Source organism: Rutidosis leptorrhynchoides, chromosome 4 (assembly GCF_046630445.1).
Source record: "Rutidosis leptorrhynchoides isolate AG116_Rl617_1_P2 chromosome 4, CSIRO_AGI_Rlap_v1, whole genome shotgun sequence".
Classification (NCBI taxonomy): domain Eukaryota; kingdom Viridiplantae; phylum Streptophyta; class Magnoliopsida; order Asterales; family Asteraceae; genus Rutidosis; species Rutidosis leptorrhynchoides.
Genome location: NC_092336.1, coordinates 507,252,586 through 507,258,585, shown reverse-complemented (window position 1 = coordinate 507,258,585; position 6,000 = coordinate 507,252,586).

Sequence of the window (6,000 nt, the reverse complement as noted above, 5' to 3'; positions counted from 1 at the left end):
TACAAGTGGAAGAGTGGGCTAGTTAGTCCACTTAAAAGGTAGGGTGGGCTTATAAGCCCAATATCATGAGTCCATTACACTAGTAAAGCCCAAGTTCAATTAATTAACAAATAAATCCATTTAAAGCCCATGTAACTAACTAATAACCTTAGTTAATTAAAATGATTAATAAAATTAATCATGAATGTAAATAATATTCTAAAAATATTATTCGTGAAAGTTCCGGGTGTCACAAAGACGTTTCGGGCAATTAAAGTCAAGTTTGGGCAATCGTGACAACATGTAAATGTAATAACATACATTCGTTTAATCACACGTATTAATAATAATAATTATTAATAAATAAACGTTGGAAAATCCAGGGTCGTTACAGTTAATCATTAACTACAAAGTTATATTTCATATATAAAATTACATATTCTCATAATTAAATTGACTCTCTAAATTTTAATATGAAAAATACTTGATAATATGAGAAATCAACATTTGCAATAAATGCTTAAATGTGACTCTTAGGGCTATGTTTAGTATTCTCAAATAAATCGTCGGGTATATGAGATCACTTTAAGTCCCAACTTTTTGTTTTGGTTTTCAAAAAAGAAATAAAACTTTATAGTGAGGGATTATAATCGTTAGATGAAAGTATTATTAGAATATATGTGAATACATTAGGATTGGTCCAGCCTGAATGTATAGTGAGATTGGTAAACTAAGGTTTAACAAAATATTAGAGTTCCTTTGTAATTTATAAATAGTTGATTAATAATACAATATACCTTTTGGAGTTTCATTATTCTATAAGACAAGAGCCTTTAAGGTTCTTATCATTTTCTTTTTTTAGTGAGGCCCGACCAATTATATTCTATTAAAAATATCCCAAAAATCAATACATCTAAACAACGAGAAGGTTCGTAACCTAAACAAACAAACTAAACGACATGTGCTTTCTAAAAATGAGCCTATCCGGGTCAAAATCTGAAACCACAACAAACAAAGACAACAATACATCGTACCATCAGGTTCGCATATAAGTCCCGATGGTAAGAATGCATGTTCACTTATTTATACGGAGTAGCGTTGACGTGACAATACTTATGGTCAGACAATTCTTAACTCTGCTCGTGACGTGGAGGCAGTTTTGCCACATTATGTCCAAAAAGTGATTTTATGTCTGTGACATGGTAGTGTCATCTTATGACACTATTTAACTCTAATGTCAGATTTTAGTGTCAAGTTACTGTAGGGCCCAATTATTTTTTATTTTTCTGTTGTTGTTGTGACTAAATATAATAATAAAGATACATATGTATTAAATGGAATAATGACATAAACTAAATGTGACACCGCTAAATTTTATTTTTTTAAATACGTGGCGGAAGCATAATATTAATTAAATATCATATCGACATTTGTACAAACCGATGTCACGTGTCATTAAAATAATTTACATATTAACAGGAAGAGACGTAAATACATTCTGTTTTCAAAAGTACACGGTTCATATTCTAAAAGACCACATTAGAGTTAACCCTGTCAAACATAACATCATCATGCCCGTCTTCTCCCAAAAGCACTATCTACAAAAGCTAACAACCTGCAGGGAGGAGATGGAGGGGAATTAGCACGAAGCTAAGTGAGTACGACTAACTACAGGTCATAGCATACATAAGTGTTATACTAATCATGCCACAATAGTCTAACACACAAACATCACCCAAGTCCCATCTACAGAGACTCTGGCGGCTCGGCCAAACCATTAACCACCAGCTGATCGGACTGGGGCTTACCAGAAGTTCCTCCACCACCGTATGTATATACATAATCCACACGCGACGGACGCGTCATTCACATATATATACACCACGGCTGTCTAGGCTACCATAGAGGAACCCAACCCGCAGGTTGATCTCTCCTACCGAGGCTACCACACAATAGGGACGCACTGGGCTCCAGCAGACAAGCATCAACTAACATGCAGTCATCATAAGAACTAACTAACCACAACAATAAGTATATCTAACAAGCTTGGCAATCATAATATAACATGCTTCTATATACTATATTCTCCAGTTAGTCCCACTCACCAAATACCAGCAACCAGCTCAGATAATCTACTACTGAGCGGCTTCCTTATCTTTTTCACCTGAACATAAGGCAAATCAAGTTAGTTATTGTCCATTAACACCAAATAACACAATATATAAATTTTTGTCAGAAAATCTGTTCGCTAAAAATTTTTGCTTAACACTTATGCACTTTCAAAATTTACATCCTGAACACCAAAATACAAACAGGCAGCATAACGGCTAAAAAATCAACCCTTAGTAAAATTTTAACTGTCTAAGACCATCGGCCGATCGTCACTACACCATCGGTCGAAGGACTCACACCATCGGTCGAGGGTCTAGTCCTTCGGCCGATCGTCAGACACCATCGGTCGAGGGTTAGAGACCATCGACCGAGGGTAGTTCATCAGCAGCAGCAGCTGCCAAAGTGACGGGTTTCTCACTAAACTCACCAATTCTCGACCTAGAGCTCGTTTTTAACCTTAAAACTTGCCAAATCAAGTACACTGATCATTTAGAAACACAAACCCACAAGGTTTTGACACTAACAACACCAAATCAACCCATTTTGACCCAATTTACACTTTTATGAAAAACTAACACAAAAACTCCATTTTCTCAAAGATTAATTCACGAAATGATACAAACCTTACCTTAAAAGAATCAGTGAATCACAAGGAACACAATAATATAAACAATTTGAGCTCTAAAGCAAGAATTAAGGATTAAGGTTTGTTAGTAGGTGAAAGGGAAGGTACGGGAGTGTTTTGGGAAGGGTCTGGAAAATGCAAGAAGGGGATAGACATTAGTCTATTATTTGGGATTAAATCCCATACTGTGTAACACACGGGTATTTATCAGTATCTGATATCTTTCGTATATCATTTGGCAACCCAAACGAAGTCCAAATTAAATAAACAAACCTGTTATGTGACCCTTGTCACAAACTGGTCCTAATCACATTATTATTTAATAGTAAATATTAAATAAAAATAAAAACATATAATAACACAATACTAACTTAAGGGCACTTTAGCAATCTTACATCTAGGCCCGATTGAGGATGTTACACTAAAATTTCATTAAAATTTAATATTACATAAAAATGAAAATATGAAATTCAACAATAGTTTCGTCTTCTCCGTCAATTGAACAAAATATCGTAAGAATTCATATCTATTAAAATGCGGATGTGAAGTTATTTGAAAAAATGAACGAATGTGTGTTTTTTGTATGAATGAAATTAGTAAATTGATTTAATAAATTTGAAAAACAGCGATATGGTAATAATACCGTTAGAAAACGGTCAGATATTTACACCCAATCAAAAAACGCCACGTAGCCATGACACCTTTTTTCAGTTAGTTGCCTGAAAGACATCCCATCGGCAAAACGTCGCGTTAGGGACATTAGCTGGCGCCAGAAGTGCCTAATTAGAGGCGGTTTTGCTCAGTAACGTCGTTTTAAAAGTTTTCTTATTATGAACATACACACTTAAATTGGTTATTAATATCTTTCTATACAAACACGTAATCATGATAACTGATCAAACTAAAAATTAGAGTAACAGGTTCGAGTGCTTAATTTTGGAAAAATATAATTGATCGATTGTTTTATCTCCTACAAGCGTGCAAAATTGATCGAAATCTGAGAGTTCGCAAGGGTGTAAAACAATCAATCAATTAATATACTACTTCCGTCTCATTCCAATAGTCCAGTATTTCATTTTGGGCTGTCCCAAATTAATAGTCCACTTCCATAAATAGAAAGAAAAGAAGATATTTCATTGGTGGATCTGGAGAGAGAAGATATTTCATTGGTGGAGAAATGAAGTTAGTGGGATTTCCTAAAACTGCGTGTTTTTTGTCTGTGGACTATTGGAATGAGACGGAGGGAGTACTAAATTAGATTGAGTAATCAAAATCTTTGATGATGAATTCCGGTGAAGACGATCGGAATTCAATCGTATTTGAGTAAATCTGAGATGTGATTTTGACAGAGTAAGTTTATAGTAATTGAATGTGGGTAATGAATGACCTAAGGGGTCTATTTATAGGAGGGAAAATTTGTTACAAGAGCGGCTGACGTGGCATACGTACCACTTGTGTGCATAACAAACTTTTCTACCAAAGAGCCAATGGCTTGGCGGTATCGAGTTCACTCTTACAACCTTGAGGTTGAGATTTCGAGTCCTACTTAGGACATTTTGTGGTGTATATATTCGTGTTAGGTATGTTAGTTTTCCTTTCAAAAAGAAAAAACTTTCCTGAATATTCGAGATGATGTGGCACAGACGCTCCCCCCGTGTGCCACTGCCAAGATATTTGGGAGCACATATGTAGTCTACCGGATAGCCCACATGGTTACCCAAGTTAAAGGGCTTACGTGTAAACACAGCATAAGTTATTCCTTAAGTGTTTCTTCGCGAAAACTCTTGCTAAATTTTCTCCTATCTGGCGTGTCTCGTAGGCATGTTCTTTCCAAAATCGATCTATCATGTCTTTAGTCACGGTGACGGTCCGTTTTATTTATTAATCATCCTTTTTTTTACTTCTTGTTTGCTACGTATAACTTATCAGGTGCCAGCACTATTTTATTATTCTTGTCGGTCTCAATTTTCGTAAATGAATAATCCGTATACAAAAATAAGGATTTATTTAATATGAATCATAGGGCATATCATTAAGTCCACTCAGTTTGTGATGCTAGCTGTCACAGTTATGTTACTGAACTTCTCAGAATACTCATGACCGATTTGACCTGCATAAAATGCTTATCAGATGAAAAGACTTGTTGCTTACGCTCTCTCTCTTTTTTGAAAATCAAATCATTGCCACCTAAAATGTCTATAGGACTTTCCATTTCCATTACTTTTTGACACGTAGGAAAAGACTGGAAGAAATGGGATTCGAACCCATGCATGATGCAATCTTCTTGGATGTCGATTTAGCAAACCAATGCCTTGTTAACCGCTCAATTTCAATTTAAAAGTAATATTATTATCCTTGGAGCATAGGGTGTCGTCCGGTTTCCATTTCTAGTGTTATTTGGAGACACTGAAAGTGACTGAGGAGAGAGAAACATGAGGAGTCGTTCAATTTCCATTCCCAGTGTCTATTTTAATTATTTAATTATTTTTAATACTATTACTTAAATTATTAAAATATTATACTTAAATTATTAAAATATTATTAATAATAATAATAATTAAAATTGGGCTGTAAAAACGTTTTCTTTTTATTGAAAAATTAGAATTTATAAAAAATAGCATGCAATTGGGCTATGCTAAAATTTAAATTTGAGCCTAAAACCTATGTTTTAATTTGTATCGGAATGTTCTAAAAACCCTAAAGTCAAAGACAGCCTTTGTTTTACTGCGTATCATCTTCAACAAATACTCTGCACTACATCTTTAACAAATACAATCACAATTTTCGATTTCATCAGCAAAATACTATGTACTCTGTAGAAGAAAAAGAAAAAGAATTAATTGTGTTTAACGGATAATTTTACAAAATTATAACTTAAAAAGTTCCACAAATTCAACGTCGGTTTGGCGGCAGTGGGTTATCGACGTCGACGCGGTGTGTATGAAATTGTCGTCCCCGCCGTTTTTGAAGCGAAACGTTGGTAACATACATTGACACCGTGAGCTCTTATATGATTGTTACTATTTAAATTGTCCTCACTTGTCATATCTTTTGACCCATCATCTACAACCATTATTAACAAAATTACTTGAATACCCTTTCCATCACGTGAACCCTTTATTGTGACCATTTACAAATAAAAATGTCAAAATAATATTTTTTGGTTCCAAAGCGATAATTGTTTGCGCTTGAGAAATAGCCATTTTGCCTTCTCCGAAAATTGATTTTGTTCCGAGAGATATATGTACCTCGTGTTTATGTTGGCCAAAATGAAGAGTTATACT